At 40.4% G+C, this 20,050-nt stretch overlaps 1 protein-coding gene across 4 annotated transcripts in view; it reads right to left on the bottom strand.

Annotated features, from left to right (window-relative positions):
• Nucleotides 1–20,050, bottom strand: part of DLGAP2 (DLG associated protein 2) — a 944,800-nt gene that overhangs the window by 446,378 nt on the left and 478,372 nt on the right. The gene's annotated exons all lie outside the window — the stretch shown is intronic.

The following is a 20,050-nucleotide window of genomic DNA, read 5'->3' as shown; positions in this document are numbered from 1 at the left end:
GAGAACTAGACACACACCATGTGAGAGAGAACTAGACACACACCATGTGAGACAGCTAGACACGGTGCTATGTGTGAGAGAACTAGACACGGTGCTATGTGAGAAAGAACTAGACACGACACCATGTGAGAGAGAACTAGACACGGCCCCATGTGAGAGAACTAGACACACACCATGCGAGAGAGAACTAGACACACACCATGTGAGAGAGAACTAGACACACACCATGTGAGAGAACTAGACACACACCATGTGAGAGAACTAGACACACACCATGTGAGAGAGAACTAGACACACAGCATGTGAGAGAGAGCTAGACACACACCATGTGAGAGAGAACTAGACACACACCATGTGAGAGAGAGCTAGACACACACCATGTGAGAGAGAACTAGACACACACCATGTGAGAGAACGAGACACACACCATGTGAGAGAGAACTAGACACACACCATGTGAGAGAGAACTAGACACACACCATGTGAGAGAGAACTAGACACACACCATGTGAGAGAGAACTAGACACACACCATGTGAGAGAGAACTAGACACACACCATGTGAGAGAGAACTAGACACACACCATGTGAGAGAGAACTAGACACGGCGCCATGTGAGAGAGAACTAGACACACACCATGTGAGAGAGAACTAGACACGGCACCATGTGAGAGAGAACTAGACACGGCACCATGTGAGAGAGAACTAGACACACACCATGTGAGAGAGAACTAGACACACACCATGTGAGAGAGAACTAGACACGGCGCCATGTGAGAGAACTAGACACACACCATGTGAGAGAGAACTAGACACACACCATGTGAGAGAGAACTAGACACACACCATGTGAGAGAACTAGACACACACCATGTGAGAGAGAACTAGACACACACCATGTGAGACAGCTAGACATGGTGCTATGTGTGAGAGAACTAGACACGGTGCTATGTGAGAAAGAACTAGACACGACACCATGTGAGAGAGAACTAGACACGGCCCCATGTGAGAGAACTAGACACACACCATGCGAGAGAGAACTAGACACACACCATGTGAGAGAGAACTAGACACGGCGCCATGCGAGAGAGAACTAGACATGGCCAAGTGAGAGAACTAGACACACAACATGTGAGAGAGAACTAGACACAGGGCCATGTGAGACAGCTAGACATGGTGCTACGTGTGAGAGAACTAGACACGGTGCTATGTGAGAAAGAACTAGACACGACACCATGTGAGAGAACTAGACACGGTGCCATGTAGGAGAACTAGACATGACGCTATGTATGAGAGAAATAGACACAGTGCTATGTGAGAGAACTAGACACGGCGCTGTGTGAGAGAACTAGACATGACGCTATGTGTGAGAGAGAACTAGACATGGCACCATGTGAGAGAGAAATAGATACGGCACCACGTGAGAGAATTAGACACGGCACCACCTGAGAGAGAACTAGACACGACGCTATGTGTGAGACAGAATTAGACACAGTGCCATGTGTGAGAACTAGACATGGCTCCATGTGAGAGGGAACTAGACACGACACCACGTGAGACAGAACTAGACAAAACGCCATGTGAGAGAACTAGACACAATGCTATGTGTGAGAGAACTAGACACAGTGGCATGTGAGAGAGAACCAGACACAATGCTATGTGTGCGAGAACTAGACATGGCACCATGTGAGACGGAACTCCTAGACACAGCGCTGTGACAGTTAAGTGTTGAACAGTCCAGGTATCACTCCTGATGTGATGCCGTGAACTCACTCACTTGAGGGCACATGAAAGGCCCCAGTTGTGCAACACAGAGGCAGCTTGATCCTAACCACCTATGAGTTCCCAGAAAGGGTGTGACGTGCAACAGAATCACTGTCAGTGCAAAGTCAAGCTCGTGGGACATAATTTTAAGCCTTGTTCTCGATCTGTTCCAGAGATGGGATTATTTTAGAGCTGAAACCATCTAGAACAGGCTGTGTCCCCACAAAATTCAAATGTGAAGTCCTCACCCCCAGGACCTCAGAATGTGACCTGAGTTTAGAAATAGGGTCATTGTTGCTGTAACTGGTTAAGGAGAGGTCACCCTCATCCTGGGGAGATGGGCCCTGATCCAGTATTACTGGTGTCCTTATGAAAAGCTGACACTGGAATCAGACCCACAGGGAGTGTCATGTGAGGATCGGGCTGATGCTGCCACAGCCAAGGAATGGCCAGGAATTAGGAGAGATGCCTGGAACACGTGCTTCACTCGTGGGCTCAGAAGAAAGCAGCCTGCAGACACCCTGATTTAAGACCCGTGGCCTCCAGAGCGGTGAGAAGTGCATTCCTGTGCTGGGTCCACTCAGGGTTGTGCCACTGGTTACAGAAGTCCCAGCAGACAAGTGCACCACCTATGACAACAGCTGCACAGGACTTTCCACTTTGGAGGGAGGACAAGAAAAGCCTTTGAAACTTAATTCCTCGTTATAGTAATAGGCTACAATGGTGAAGAACTTCTCTTTGGCACTTTATCTCTTTAAAAAGTTGGGTATTCACTTGGGCCTTTCAATAGTGCCATTACCAGTCACCAACAGATCAGTCACCATGGAGCCCTCCCAGTGCAAGCCTATTGACCACCTGGTCAAACCCCGTCCTAGGACACCTTAAGTCTTTTTGTGTCATTAATACCATCACAATTATTATCCTCCATACACATCTGTGTGACACTATCATGTGTAGAGGACAGTGGTTTAGCCTATGGATTAAAATATCTCTTTCCAAGACTTCTATATTTAGGCACATTTTATATTTTCAAGTATGGAATAGAGCTCCCTGTGAGACCCTGATGTTCTAAATACTCATAGCCCCTCATGTTGCCCAGAAAGTCAACTGACATGTGCTCAACACACTCTTAGGCACTGAGATCATCTATCAATAACTAAAAACACAAACAAAGCTTAGCAAGTCTTGCCCATTGGACCCAGAGCTGGGCAGCTCTGAGCCTGAGTTATGTCTTCACCCCTTGCATCAGGTCCCCTTGAGTGGCCTCTGAAATCCTTCCAGGCCTCTCACATCACAGGGCTCCAGCTGCGGTCTGCATCCCACCCTCCCCTGCACTCTGCGATTAGCCCCGTTAGCCAACGATTCAGGCCCATGGTAGGCACGACATGTGCAATAATTACTAAGACAGACACGCCCTTACTCCCAGGGGGTTACAGCTGAGTCTTCTGCTATTGAATTAAGGGCTTCTTAGAGCACAGGCCAGGCCTGACTCATCTCTGTAAATACATCACGTGGCAAATATTCAGTGAAAGGTAGGGGAATGCATCCAGGACGCCCACACAAATGTTCACAGCAGCCTCTCATTCATCGTAGCCAAGAGGCAGAAACAACTCAAATGTCCAAGGACTGACAAACAGATAAATACAATGGGGTATATCCAAACAATGGAATGTTATTTGCTCATTAAAAGCATGGAGGGAGTGTCTATGAGGCGCTGGCACTGCTACCGCATGGATGAACCTTGAACACGTGGTGCTAAGTGGAAGAAGCCAGGCACAAAAGTCTGCCCATGCCAGATGGTTCCAGATGGTTCTATTCCTATGAAATGTTGAGCATAGCAAGTTCATAGAGACAGGAAGGAGACTGGGGACTTCCTAGGGCTGGGCAGGGGGTGGGCCTACAATGGGAGTGGTTACTAATGATGATAAAATGTTCTAAAATTAGATTATGGCGATGGCTGCACCACTGTGCAAACGCACTAAAAACTACTGGCTCACACACTTCAAAAAGGTAAACCTTGTGATATGTTTACTACACTTCAATAAAGTTACTCAAAAAAGTTAGTGGAATAAATGAATGTGTGAATGAGTGAGTGGCCTCAGACAAGTTACTGAACATGCACCTTGTGTTGACAGGGAGGGTGTCTACTTTACAGAGATTTTGCAAGGATAAATGAAATGTCTACATGAAAGCATCTTGTAGATTCTACACTCAACAAATACAAACATCAGCCAATGTAAAGGATAAGTTGTCCCCAAACAGCCACAGCCCCCATCACATTGAGCCTCAGCCCAGCACAGTGATGCAAGAGGAAAGGAGCTGACATGAGGTTCGAGAGAGAGGAGGCATCCTCCCTTCATCACAGCCTGCACCTGACCCTGGTAGTCACTACCATGAGGGTGCTGGAGAAAGGGATGAGGCGGAGACCTGGAATGACGAGGACAGAGGACTGCTCATGTTGGCCCCAAAGAGTGGACTCTTCACAGCCTGTGGGGCCAGAGGAAGACACCCCCGCTCAGGGTTCAAACAGCAAAGCCAAGCCTGGAAAACCCACTCCTCAGCACTGGGTCCTTTTGCGTTGTGGGCCAGCTCCTGCTGGCTGATGACCCCGGCAGGTGTGCAAAGTGACGCTTTGTTCTCCAGCTGCCCCAAAGGCTCAGCACCACCCAGTCATGACGGGGACAGTGCTGGATGAGAGCTCCTCAAATAACCATCCCAGGCCCTTCTTCAAATTAAAGTTAAAAAGGAATTCAAAATATTGGTTCACTACTTGTGTGGTACTTTCAGATTCCCACAGCAATTTTTTTGGGGGGCTTCTGGCATTTATTATTTTATTTTGAAGATTTAAATTTTTTAATTTTTTCAACTTTTATTTTAGATTCAGGGGTACATGTGCAGGTTTGTTACCTGGGTCTATTGCAGGATGTTGAGATTTGGGGTATGACTGAACTTGTCACCCAGCTACTGAGTATAGTACCCAATAGTTTTCCAACACTTCCTCCCACCCTTCCTTCCTCCTCTAGTGGCCCCCAGGGTCTACTGTTGCCATTATTATATCCATACTTGGAAATGAGAACAGTCAGTATTTGATTTTCTGTTCCTGTATTAGTTCTCTTAGTATAATGACCTTCTGCATCCACATTGCTGCAAAGAACATGATTTCATTCTTTTTATGGCTACGTAGTATCCCACGGTGTACACAGACATTTTCTTTATCCAGTCCACCTGTGTTGCACACCTAGGCTGATTTCCTGTCTTTGCTATCGTGAGTAGTGCTGCAATGAATATGTGAGTGCATGTGTCTTTTCAATAGCACAATTTTGTTTTCTTTTGGATATATAGCCAGTAACGGGATTGCTGGGTCAAACGGTAGTTCTCAATTCTTTGAGAAATCTCCAAACTGCTTTCCACTATGGCTGAACTAATTTACATTCCCACAAACAGGATATAAGCATTCCCTTTTCTCTGCAGCCTCACCAGCATCTGTTGTTTTTTGACTTTTTAATAATAGTCATTCTGACTGGTGTGAGATGGTATCTCATTGTGGTTTGATTTACATTTCTATAACAATTAGAGATGTGGAGCATTTTTTCTTGTGTTTTTTGACTACATGTATGTCTTTTGAGAAGTGTCTGTTCATGTCGTTTGTCCAATTTTAATAGGGCTATTTGTTTTTTGCTTGTTCAACTGTTAAGTTTCTTATAGATTCTGTGTATTAGACCATAGCTTGCAAATATTTTCTCCCATTCTGTAGGCTGTTTACTCTGTTGATAGTTTCTCTTGCTATGCAGAAGCTCTTTAACTTAATTAGGTCCCACTTGTCAATTTCTGTTTTTGTTGCAGTTGCTTTCAAGGACTTAAGTCATAAATCCTTTCCCAAGGCTGATGTCCAGAATGGTGTTTCCTATTTTTTTCTTAGGATTCTTATAGTTTGAGGTCTTACATTTAAATTTTTAATTCATCTTGAGGGTTTGTCATAGATGGCACTTATTATTTTGAGGTATGTTCCTTTGATGCCTAGTTTCTGGAGGGTTTTCATCATGAAAGGGTGTTGGATTTTATCTAAAGCTTTTCCCAAATGTATTGAGATGATCGTATGGTTTTTGTTTTTAATTGTTTATGTGGTGAACCACATTTATTGATTTGTGTGCACTGAGCCAACCTTGCATCCCAGGAATGAAGCCTACTTGAATTGTGGTGAATTAACTTTCTGATGTACTGTTGGTTTTGTTAGTATTTTGTTAAGAATGTTTGCATCTGTGTTCATCAATAAGCACAATCAGAAATGACAAAGGTCACATTACACCTAATCCCACAGAAAAACAAAAGATCCTCAGAGACTATTATGAATACCTCTACATACACAAACTAGAAAATCTAGAGGAAGTAGATAAATCCCTGGAAATACATAATCTTGCCAGATTGAATCAGCAAGAAATACAAAGCCTAAACAGACCATTATCAAGTTCCAAAACTGAATCGGTAATAAAAATCCAACTTAAAAAAGCTTCAGAACAGATGGATTCATACTTGAATTCCACCAGATGTACAAAGAGGAGCTGATTCCGATTCTAAAACTATTCCAAAAAAAAAAAAACAAGGTAGAAGAACTCCTAACTCTTTCTATGAAACCAGCATCAGCCTGATACTAAAACTTTCTTTAATTTTCTCAATATTTCAATATTTTATAGCTTTCAGAGTAGAAGTTTTATAACATTTTGTTCATTTTTGTATTGTACATTGGCAGTATACATACATGCAATTGAGTTTCGTATGCTGATTTTGTATCCTACAATCTTGCTGAATTCAGTTTTTATTTCTAATAATTTGTTAGGAAATTTCTAAATATTTTCTATACAACTTTATGTTACTTGCAAATAGATATCGTTTTGCTTCTTCCTTTCCAACAGGAATGCTTTTTCTTTTTTCTCATCTGCTTTTCCTGCCTAGAACCTCCAGTACAATGTTGAATAGTAGTGACAGCCAAGATCTTTGTCTTGCTCCAGGTCACTGAGGCAAAATTTTCAGTCCTTAAACATTACGTATGGTGTTAACTATAGGTTGTTCGTATACGTTATTTTAAGGTGGGGGATTTCTCTTCTATTTCCAGTTTGTTGAGTGTTATTATGAAGAGGTGTTGAATTTTGTCAAATACTTTTTCTGCACCTATTGAGTTGATCATGTCATTTTCCCCTTTTTATTCTATTAATATGTTGCATTACATTAATTGATTTGCAGATGTCAAAACAAACTTGCAATCCTGGAAAAAATCTAGTTGGGTATGTTCTATGTTGCTGGATTCAAGTTGCTAGTTATTTTGTGGAGGATTTTTATATCTATATTCATAAGAGACATTGGTCTGTCGTTTCTTATGATGTCATTGTATGGTTTTAGTATCAGAAAAATACTGGCTTCATAGAATGAGTAGGGGACTCCCTCCAACTTCTGATTTTGAAAGAGCATATGGAAGATTGCTATTAATTTATCCTTTAAATGTTTGGGAGAATTCACCAGTGAGACCATGTGAACCTGGAATTCCTTTGGCACAGTCAGCTTGATTATTAATTCAGTCTCTTTCCATGTTATAGATCTTTTCAGATTTTCTTTAAAGTTTTATTTATTTTTATTATACTTTAAGTTCTAGGATACATGTGCACAACGTGCAGGTTTATTACATATGTATACATGTGCCATGTTGGTGTGCTGCACCCATTAACTCGTCATTTACATTAGGTATATCTCCTAGTGCTATCCCTCCCCCCTCCCCCCACCCCACAACAGGCCCCGGTGTGTGATGTTCCCCTTCCTGTGTCCAAGTGTTATTGTGTATATTTAAGGTGTATAACATGTCATAAGATGCATATAGATAGTAAAACGTTTACTATAGTAAAGCAAAATAACATCCATCATCTCACAGTTACCCATTTTGTGTGTGTATAGCAAGAGCAGCTAAGATGTACTAATTTATCAATAATTCCAAATACAGTTCAATTTTATTAGCTATAATTCTCATGTTGTACGATAGATGTCTAGACTTGTTCATCTTACATATCTGCTCCTTTGTACCCTCTCACCTACATTTCTTTCTCCTCTCTACCCCATCCCTGATAATTAGTTTTATCTCTTTATAATTGACTTTTTAAATTTCTAAATTCCACATATAAGTGACATCATGTCATATTTTTCTTCCTGTGTCTGGCTTATTTCATTTAGCATAACGGCCTCCAGGTCCATCCGCATTGTCACAAATGGCAATGCTTGAGAATTGCTTGAACCTGGGAGGTGGAGTTTGCAGTGAGCCAAGATTGCGCCACTGCACTCCAGTCCAGGTGACAGAGCAGAACTCCATCAAAAAAAAAAAAAAAAAAAAAAAAAAGAAAGAAAAAAAAAGAAAAGAAAAGAAGCAAGACTCAACTGTAGGCTGTCTTCAAGAGATTCATCTCACATGTGAAGACAGCCATAAGCTCAAAATAAATGCATGGAGAAAGATCTATCAATCAAATGGAAAACAAATAAGTGGAAGAGTTGCTATTCTTATTTCAGGAAAAAAAGAAAGACTTTAAACCAACAATGATCAAAAAGGACAAAAAGAAAGGCATTACATAAGGATCTTATTCTTATAAGGCTGAATAATATCCCATTTTGTGTGTATGTGTGTATAAAACAAATACATATATAACACTGTTAAAAATGAATGGATAATATATATCTATACTATATATATATCTCTCTCTCACAGTTTCCTTACCCATTCATTTGTTGAAGGACACTCAGGTCATTTCTATATCTCAGCTATTGTGAAATACGCTGCAATGAACAGGTGAACAGGGAGTGCAGATATATTTCTGAGGTTGTGATTTTGTTCCCTTTGGGTACAATCAGAAGACAGGTTGCAGGGTCATAGTATACTTCTATTTTTACTTTCCTTAGGAATGTCCATACTGTTTTCCATAATTGCTGCACAAATCCACATTGCTGCCGAAGTGTTTGGGGGTTCCCTTTTCTCTGCACTAACATTTGTTATCTCCTCTCTCTTTTCACAGCGATGCTATTTGGTGAGCATGAGGTGATATCTCCGTGGTTTTGATTTGCATTTCCCTGAGGATTAGTGATGTTGAATACGTTCAACAGTTGTGTGAAAAGTGCTCAACATCACTAATCCTCAGGGAAATGCAAATCAAAACCATGTTGGCCATTTTTATATCATCCTCTGAGAACTATCTATTCAGGTCCTTTGCCCATATTTTATTTATTTTTTAAGTTCCAGGATACATGTACAGGACATGCAGGTTTGTTACATAGGGAAACGTGTGCCATGGTGCTTTGCTGCACCCATCAACCTATCATCTTGGTATTAAGCCACACATGCATTAGCTATTTATCCTGATGCTCTCCCTCCCCCTTCCCCCGACAGGCCCCAGTGTGTGTTGTTCTCCTCCCTCCTGTGTCCATATGTTCTCATTGTTCAGCTACCACTTATAAGTGAGAACATGTGGTGTTTGGTTTTCTGTTCCTGTGTTAGTTTGCTGAGGATAATGGCTTCCAGCTTCATCTATGTGCCTGCAAAGGACATGGTCCCATTCCTTTTCATGGCTGCATAGTATTCCATGGTGCACCACATTTTCTTTATCCAGTCTATCATTGATGGACATTTGGGTTGATTCCGTGTCTTTGCTATTGTGAACAGTGCTTCAATGAACATATGTGTGCATGCATCTTTACAGCAGAATGCCCACGTTTTAAACTGAGCTATTTATTTTTCTGCTATTTAATTATATAAGTTCTTTATAAATTTTGGATATTACCCCCTTATGAGATATATGACTCAGCAATTCCTCTTCCATGTATACCATATATATCCATATATATGTATGAGAAATGAAATCACCACTTTGTAAAAATATCTTTTTAAAATATTAAAAATGAAAAGGAAAAATTATATATATATTTATAGCATATAGCATGATGTTTTGATATATGTATACATTATGGAATGGCTAAATCAAGCTGCTTAAAATTTTGTGGTGTGAACTTAAAATTTACTCCTTAGCAATTTTGATTTATACAATATATTATAAACTGCATTCACCACAATATACAATAAATGTCTTGAACTTAGTCCTTCAGTCTAACTGAGATGTTCTGTCCTTGGACCAAGAGCTCCCCAATATTTCTTCTTATTTTTGGTAGTATGTACCTAGTAGAAATTTGTTCATTTCATCTAAGTTTCCAAATTTATTGGCTTAAAAGTGTTCATCATACTTGCATATGATTTTAATTTTTAAAGTTGAGGTATAATTAAAAAACATAAAATTAACCATTTTGAAGTGATCCATGTAGTGGCATTTAATACATTCACATGTTGTTCAACCACCTCTGTCTAGTTTCAAGACTTTTTCATCAGTCCAAAAGGAAACCCCATCCTAGTAAGTGACCGTTCCCCATTCTCCTCTCTGTTCTGCTGCTGGCAATTACCTCGGTGTTCTGTATCTGTGGATTTACCAATTATGGATATTTCATTGATGTGAAATCACATTATATGTGACCTTTTGTTTCTTTCACTGAGCATAAGGTTTCTGAGGTCCTTCCTCCGCTGTAACATCTACCAATCCCTCACTCATGTTCATAACTGAGAAATGTTCCGTTGTCCGTACATATGGCATGTGCTTATCCATCCGCCCCTGTGGACATCCAGGTGGTTCCCCTTCGGCTGTCGTGCAAGCACTGCTGTGAGCATGGAAGCTCCTGCGCTGGTTTGGGTGCCTATTTCCAGCCCTTTTGGGCACGCAGGCAGGATGGCATTCTTTTCCATGTTTAAGTTTTTGCGGATAATGAAAACTTAAACTCTTTTCCACAATGGCTAAATAACTTTACATTTCCAACAGCAACATATGAGGATTTCAATTTGTCCATATCCTTGCTAACTCTTGTTACTTTGCTTCCGATTAATTTTGTCACTAACAGCCATCCTAGCAGATGTGGTGGAACACTTCACTGTGGTTTTGACTCACATCTCCCCAGTGACTCATAGTTTTAAGCATCTTATCATGTGCTTGTTGACCATTTGTATATCTTCCTTTGAGAATGTCCATCCAGTCCCTTGCTCATTTTAAAATTAGGCTTTTTTGGCCGGGTGCGGTGGCTCACACCTGTCATCCCAGCACTTTGGGAGGCCGAGATGGGCGAATCACTTGAGGTCGGGAGTTTGAGACTAGGCTGACCAACATAGAGAAACCCCATCTCTACTAAAAATACAAAATGAGCCGGGCATGGTGGTGCGTGCCGTAATCCCAGCTGCTCAGGAGGCTGAGGCGGGAGAATTGCTTGAACCTGGGAGGCGGAGGTTGCAGTGAGGTGAGATTGTACCATTGCATTCCAGCCTGGGCTACAGAGTGAAACTCTATCTCAAAAAAAATAAAAAATAAAAAATAATAAAATTAGGCTTTTTTGTTGTTGAATTTTAAGAGTTCTTCAAATATTATAGACACTATAATTCATTTTATTCTTGTAAGGTTAGTAGTAATCTCTCTTTTCATTGTGGATTTTAGTAATTTGAGTCATCTCTTTTTTTTCCTTATGAGTTAACTAAAGGCTTAACAATTTTTTTGAGCTTTTCAAATACTAAAGTTAGTTTCATTGATTTTTTTCTATCATTTTTTGTATTCTATATTTTATTAATTTCTGGTCTACTCTTACACACAATAATTGTGAGCTGAAATAAACACCTGAATGTGAAAGTACCTTTAAAAATGAACTTGTATATAAATATGTATTAATTCAATAATTATTTAAGATGCTTTCTATCTGCCAAGCAGGCTCTGTTCTTGGTGCTTGGGATATGACAGTGAAAATTTTTCCTACATGATGGTACTTACGAATATGCATATGAATTATGTCTCTCATATGAAAGGATTGTGCCTTACTCATCTTGAGAGTCCTTCTTCCTGACCCACATTAAATGTCCCACGAATGTCAGGTAAATGCTAAAATAAGATATATTTTTATTATCTGTCATTTTCTTGCAATTCCTCTTAGACAATGGCTCCTTTGAGAGGAGAAAACCTATCTTAATCATCCATGTGGTTTGAATTCTGTCTGCCATGATGCCACAAACATATTGTATGCTTAAAGAATATCGTTTTGATTAATTGCTTAACTTGAATCTGCCTTCATATTAATCCACAACAAGGGGAAACAATGAGAAATCAAAATTAATAAGGTAAAATAATTAAGGTTAAGAAAATATCCTTATTGTTTTTAACAACAAGGACTATGTCTTCTGTTTTTCTCCATCTCACACATTGCTTGCTAGAGAACAGAACATATAGATCCTCAATAAATATACACACATAGAGCATACTGGTGCCCAGTAAATCTCCGCCTACTGTTCAATTGTTTTTATCCTTGGGATTCCAACAGGTTGATTATCCGACTTCCCTTAGGGAAAACCAAACAGTCATCACACAACCCTCCATAATGGCTGCAGGGGTCCACAGTGGCAGACAAGTCTTGCTCTTCCCTTTCAGGAATCTTGCTGTGGGAACACAAATCAGTGTGTATTTCTCTAGTGTTTAAGGCACTTACAATTTTTAATGTCATATTTTTTAAAAAGAGAAAGTGAATATCAACAACCCTGGTCAAACCATTCTTTCAAGTAGCCCTTCTTATACAATGGTTTTTTTCTTTAATATTTTAAACTTTTAGTCATCTTGTAGAAGAAAGAGAAATGTCATCCACCCACTAATTGTTTCAAAGTACTTCTTCTCCCCACCCTGAACAGTAGTCACTGTTTAAAAATTGCAGCACCGCAGAGAAGAGCCAAGATGGCTGGCTCCATGCATACGGGAAGCGCTTCTCACATAGAGACCAGCCCATGGCGTAGACCAGCACACTGTGAACAGATCCTTGGGAAAAAGGCTTTGAGAGTGGACAGTGAGGACACAGACCCCTGGTTGAAAGGGGAGGAAGCTGGGAACCCTGGACAGGGTTGCTGGGCACCAGGACTTGTTACTGGCCTTGAGTGACTCCTAGGGGAGGACTGAGGGAAACAGGCACAGAGTGGCCCACTCTTGACATGGATCTCCCCGATCCCAGCTATGGGAGACTCAATGACCCCCACAGACCTCTGAGCTGGCAGGGAGAAGTGCCCACGGAGTTGGCAGACAGAACTCCAGAAGATTTGGTGTGGGAATGGCTGCAGTGGAGCTCAGCCATGGGTACCCATCCCCCAAGGCTTGCCACACTCCTCTAGGTGGCTTTAGGCTTTGTTAGCTGTGGAACAAGGAGAAAGCAGGGCTGGTCGGCTCCTGGGATGCAGCCAGTCTGATCTGAATGCCCCTCTGACTGCTGGCCTCTTCTGGGCTCCCTGGCTGGATGCACCCACTTGCAGCACAGCAACAGCTGCCAAAGCACTCATCAGTGGCCACAGCCCCAGCCCTCTCACCAGCAGAGCCCATCTGACCATCAGAGCACTTCTGCAGATAAACCCCACCAGTGCATACCTACCCACAGCCTTCCCCTGCCAGCATGCACCCACCTGCAGCCTCCCCCCACCGTGTACACCCACCTGCAACCTTCCCCTGCCAGCATGTACCTACCTGTAGCCTCCCCCTGCTGTCTTGCCAGCACATACATGCGTGTGCACTTACGAACTTATCATCACTCTGCAAGAGCACTTTGGCTAGCAGCCCCCACTGGAGTGTTGTTACTAGTGGACTGAGAACACCTTGGCCCCTCCAGCACAGCAGGTACTTAAACTTGAGGGGCCAGAGAACAAAGCCATGGGACTGGTCCTAGCCCCCCAGGGTTAGAGCATGCAGCCCCTGAGTGCTGAGCCAAGCCTTTATCCCTTGAAATCTTCCAGAAATAAAGTGAACTGACTAAGCACAGCTTATACCACAGTCAAACTCGCAAGGGCATCAAAGAATATAAAATCAAAAAGCCCCATCCAAAAGATAACGACGTCAAAGATTAAAGGAACATCAGCCCACACAGATGAGAAAGAACCAGCACAACAACTCTGGTAACTCTAAAAGCCAGAGTGTCTTCTTACAACCAAATGACTGCACTAGCTCCCTGGCAATGTTTCTTCACCAGATTGAAATGGCTGAAATTACAGACATGGAATTCAGAATCTGGATGGCACAGAAGCTCCTCAAGATTCAGAATGAGGTTGAAACCTAATCCAAGGAAAACAGTAAAATGGTCCAAGAGTTGAAAGACAACAATTTTCAGACAGAACCAAACTGAACTGGAAATAAAAAATTCACCACGGGAATTTCAGAATGCAATTAGAAGCATTAATAACAGAATAGACCAAGCTGAGGAATCTCTGAGCTCAAAGACCACTCCTTCAAATCAACACAGGCAGACAAAAATAAAGGAAAAAACGCACTTAAAAATGAAGAAAACCTCTGAGAAATATGTGAGAATGTAAAGAGACCAAACCTATGACTCACTGACATTCCTGAAAGAGATGGAGTGACAGCAAGCAACTTGGAAAATACATTTGAGAATGCTGTCCATGAAAATTTCCTCATCATTGCCAGAGAGGTTGACATGAAAATTCAGGAAATTCAGAAAACCCCTGAAAGATAATATACAAGACAACAATCCCCAGGACACATAGTCATCAGGTTCTCCAAAGTCAGCATGAAAAAAAAAATGCTAAATGCAGTTAGAGAGAAGAGGCAGGTCATGTACCAAGGGAACCCCATCGGGCTAACAGTGGACCTTTCAGCAGACATCGTACAAGCTAGAAGAGATTAAGAAACTATATTCAGCTTCCATAAAGAAAAGAAATTCCAACCAAGAATTTTATATGCAGCCAAACTATGCTTCGTAAGTAAAGGAGAAAAATAAATCCTTTTCAGACAAGCAAATGCTAAGATAATTCATTAGCACCAGACCTGCCTTAGAAGAGGTCCTAAAGGGACTGGTAAACATGGACATGAAAGACCCTTATCTGCCACCACAAAAACACATAAGTACATAGTCCACTGACACTAAAAAACAACTATACAACCGAGTATACATAACAATCAGCTAAGAACATGACATAATTGAATCTTCACATACCAATATTAACCTTGAATATAAACAGGCTAAACACCCCCACTTAAAAGGCAAAGAGTGGAAAGTTGAAGAAAGAAGCAAGACTCAACTGTATGCTGTCTTCAAGAGACTCATCTCACATGTGAAGACACCCATAGGCTCAGAGTAAATGTATGGAGAAGACCTATCAAGCAAATGGAAAACAAACAAGAGGAAGAGTTGCTATTCTTATTTCAGAAAAAAAAGACTTTAAACCAACAATGATCAAAAAGGACAAAAAAGGCATTACATAATGATAAAAGGTTCAATTCAACAAGAAGGCTTAACAATACTAAATATATAGGCACCCAATGCTAGAGTACCCAGATTCATAAAAGAATTTCTCAGAGGCCTATGAAAAGACTTTGATAACCACACAGTAATAGTGGCAGATTTCAACATCTCACTGACAGTGTTACACAGATAATTGAGGTAGAAAACTAACAAAGATATTTGGGACCTAAACTTCATACTTGACCAAATAGACCAAATAGATATCTATAGAATATTCTCCCCAACGACAACAGAATATATAGTCTCCTCATCTCCACATGGCACATATTCTAAGATTGATAACATCCTTGGCCATACAACAATTCTCAACAACAAATTCAAATAAACCCAAATCATACCAACCACACTGTTGGACCACAGCACAATAAAAACAGAGATCAACACCAAGAACATTGCTCAAAATCATACAATATCATGGAAATTAAACAACCTCCTCTTGAATTACTTTTGGGTAAAGAATGAAGGTAGAAATCCAAAAGTTATTTGAAACTAATGAAAACAAATATACAACATGCCAGAATCTTTGGGTCACAGGTAAAGCAGTGTTAAGAGGAAAGTTTATAGCACTAAATGATTACATCAAGAAGTTAGAAAGATCTCAAATTAATAAGCTAACACCACAACTAGAGAAACTAGAAAAGCAAGAGCAAACCAACCCCAAAGGTAGAAGAAGAAAAGAAATTGCCTAAATCAGAACTGAACTGAACAAAATTGAGACACAAAAATCCATTCAAAAGATCAACAAAACCATAAGTTGGTTTTTTGAAAGAACAAATAATATTGATAGACCACTAGCTAAAGTTTAAACAGAGAGAAGATCCAAATAAACACAATCAGAAATGACAAAGTGGATATTACTGCTGATTACTAACTGCTATTACTAACACCACTATGCACACAAACTAAAAAACCTAGAAAAAAATGGATAAATTCCAGGAAGCATACCATCTCCCAAGATTGAACCAGGAAGAAACTGAAATCCTGAACAGACCAACAATGAGTTCTAAAATTGATTCTGTAATAAGCTACCAACCAGAAAAAGCCCTGCAACATATGGATTCACAGCCAAATTCTACCAGACATAAAAGAAAGAGCTGGTTCCAAACCAATAAAACTATTCCAAAAAATCAAGGAGGAGGGACTTCTCCCTAACTCATTCTATGAGGTCAGCATCATTCTGATACCAAAACCTGGCAGAGATACAAAGAAAAAAGAAAACTTGTGCTAAGTATCCTGATAAACATAGACACAAAAATCCTCAGCAAAATACCAACAAATCAAATCCAGCAGCACATTAAAATGCTAATCCACCATGGTCAAGCAGGCAATATTTATTCCTGGATGCAAGTTTGGTTTAACAAACATAAATAAATGTGATTCATCACATAAACATAACTAAAAATAAAAACTACATGATCATCTTAATAGATGCAGAAAAGGCTTTCGATAAAATTCAACATCCTTTGATGTTAAAAACCCTCACAAACTAGTCATCAAAGGAACTTACCTCAAAATAAGAGCCATCTATGACAAAACCACAGCCAACATCATATTGAATGGGTAAAAGCTGGCGGCATTTCCCTTGAGAACCAGAACAAAACAAGAATGCGCTCTCACACTACTTCTATTCTACATAGTACTGGAAGTCCTTGCCAGAGCAGTTAGGCAAGAGAAACAAATAGAAAGCATTCAGATAGAAAGAGAAGAAGTCAAACTACCTGTCTTTAGACTATATGATTCTATACCTAGAAAACCCCATAGTTTCTGCCCAAAGGCTCCTAAAACTGATAAACTTCAGTAAAGTCTCAGGATACAAACTCAGTGTACAAAAATTAATAGCATATCTATACACCAATAACATCCAAGCTGAGAACCAAATCCAGAACACAATCCCATTCACAATAGTCACAAAATGAATAAAATTCCTAGGAATACAGCTAACCAGGGTGGTGAAAGATCTCTACAATGAGAATTACAAAATTCTAAAAGATATTAGAGATGAAACAAGTGAATGGAAAAACATTCCAAGCTCATAGTTATGAAGAATCAATATTGTAAAATGGCCATACTAATCAAAGCAATTTACAGATTCAATGCTTTTCCTATCAAACTACCAACATGATTTTCCATATAATTAGAAAGAACTATTCTAAAATATATATTGAAACAAAAAAGAGCCTGAATAGCGACAAAAGTCCAAAGCAAAAAGAACAAAGGTGGAGGCATCACATTACTCAACTTCAAACAGTACTATAAAACTACAGTAACCAAAACAACATGGTACCAGTAAAAAAACAAAACAAAACAAAATAAAACAACAACAACAAAACCCAGACACACAGACCAATGTAACAGGATAGAGAACCCCCAAATAAAGTGGTACACGTACAACCAATTGATCTTTGACAAAGTTGACAATAACAAGCAACTGGAGAATGGACTTGCTATTCAATAAATGGTGCTGGAATAGCTGGCTACCCATATGCAGAAGATTAAAACTGGGCCCCTTCCTTTTACCATATACAATAATTAGCTCAAGATGGATCAAAGCCTTAAAGGCAAAACCTAAAACTATAAAAAATCTGGAAGAGAACCTAGAAAATACCATTCTGAACATAGTGTTGGCAAAGATTTTATGATGATGCCTCTGAAAGCAATTTCTACAAAAACAAAAATTGACAAGTGGGACCTAATTAAAGAGCTTCTGCATAGAAAAAGAAACTATCAACAGAGCAAACAGGCAACTTACAGAATGGGAGAAAATATCTGCAAATCTACCCTTCTGACAAAGGTCTAATACCCAGCATTTACAAAGAACTTAAATCAACAAGCAAAAAACAACCCCGTTAAAAAATGGGCAAAGGACATTGACACTTCTCAAAAGAAGACATACATACAAGCAACAAGCGTATTTTAAAAATCCTAAACATCACTACTCATTACAGAAATGCATATCAAAATCACAGTGAGATACATTCTCACACCAGTCAGAATGGCTATTATTAAAAAGCCAAAAACTAGCAGATGTTGTCAAGGTTGCAGAGAAAAGATAACGCTTAATTTATATTCCCACTACTGGTGGGAATATAAATTAGTTCAGCCACCGTGAACTAATTTAAAATTCCTTGGAATATAGCTAACCAGGGAGGTTAAAATTCCTAAGAATACAGCTAACCAGGGAGGTGAAAGGTCTCTACAATGAGAATTACAAAACTGCTAAAGGAAATCAGAGATGAAACAAGCAAATGGAAAAACAGTCCAAGCAGTTTAGAGATTTCTCCAAGAACTAAAACTAGAACTACCATTTGATCCAGTAATCCAATTACTGGGTATATACCCAAAAGAATATAAATCATTCTACCAAAAAGATACATACACTCCTATGTTCATCCCAGAACTAATCACAATAGCAAAGACATGGAATCAACAAAGTGCCCAGCAGTGATGAACTAGGTACAGAAAGTGTGGTGCACACGCACAATGGAATACTATGCAGCCACAAAAAAGAACATCATCATATCCTTTGCAGGAATGTGGAGGCAGCTAGAGGCCATTAACCTAAGCAAACTAACACAGGGGCAGAAAACTAAATACTCCATGTTCTCCCTGATAATTGAGAGCTAAACACTGAGAATTCATGAGCACAAAGAGGGGAGCAACAGACACTGGGGCCTACTTGAGGGTGAAGGGTGGGAGGAGGGAGAGTGTTGAAAAACCACCTATCGGGTACTATGCTCACTACCCGGGTGATGAAATTTTTTCTACACCAAACCCCAGCTATGCAATTTATTCATGTAACAAACCTGTCCGTGCACCCCAAACCTAAGGTGAAATTTGAAGAAAAAAGCAAGCAGCACCATCATCCTTGTCAGGTCTCACTGTAAATGAGAAACAGTACCTGTGTGGGGAGTAAACACCTCACATTTACCTTGATTTGTCAATTACTTTCCACTAACTAAGACAGAATAGAACTCATTCCCTAATTAGGTTACTACTGTTCAGTTCATGTCAGATTCAGAAAAATCTGAGATTTTTGGTGGGGGAAGAGAGGATGATGTATGAACAGTTATGAGAGAGAAAGTGAGGGCTAGGTAATATGAGATCGTATAGTGCAGTTTAAGGCAAAAACTAGATAAAAACTTATTGGTGGTTAAAAATCAATTGAGGGCAGGATGTGGTAGCTCATGCCTGTAATCTCAGCACTTTGAGGGGCTGAGGTGGGAGGACTGCTTGAGCTTAGGAGGTTCAAGGCCAGCGTGGGCAACATAGTGAGACCATCTGTAAAAAAACTGAAAAAAACATTAGCCAGGCATGGTGGCACATACGTGGGAGGTTGAAGAGGAAGCATCTCCTGAGCCCAGGAGTTCAAGGCTACAGTGAGCCAAGACTGAGCCACTACACTCCAGCCTGGGCAACAGAGTGAGACCCTGCCTCTTACAAAAAATCAATTAGGACAGAGCCTGAGTCCCTGAAGTATGGACGTGCCTTCCTGGATGTCAGAGCCCCTGTATGAAGTTGATCGAGCTGTCTATAGTTACCACTCAATGTCTAGGGTAATTGAGACCTCAGTTCACGTGAGACCTGAAGACCCCAATGTGACATGGTTAAGCGCGGCTATTAGTCCCCTGCAGATGTGTGCAAACATGCGAACACACACTCCCGTCTAGACATACCCTTTACAAGTGAGAAAACAGAACCTCCTTTCACAAATTAGAAGTAATTCAAACTTGGAGCCAACCAACATGCACAGATGCGCCAGAAAGCTCCTCCCAAGCACTGCATGAGCCTAGATGTCTCCAGGTGATGTACCTAATGAACCCATCCAGGTACCTGGACATCTCCAGGTGAGGCACCCAAATGAACCCACATAGGTACCTGGACATCTCCAGGTAATGCACCCA

The sequence above is a fragment of the Pongo pygmaeus genome, chromosome 7 (genome assembly GCF_028885625.2).
Source record: "Pongo pygmaeus isolate AG05252 chromosome 7, NHGRI_mPonPyg2-v2.0_pri, whole genome shotgun sequence".
NCBI lineage: Eukaryota > Metazoa > Chordata > Mammalia > Primates > Hominidae > Pongo > Pongo pygmaeus.
The sequence above is the reverse complement of the archived record's forward strand: the minus strand, read 5'-3'. Positions and strand labels throughout refer to the sequence as shown.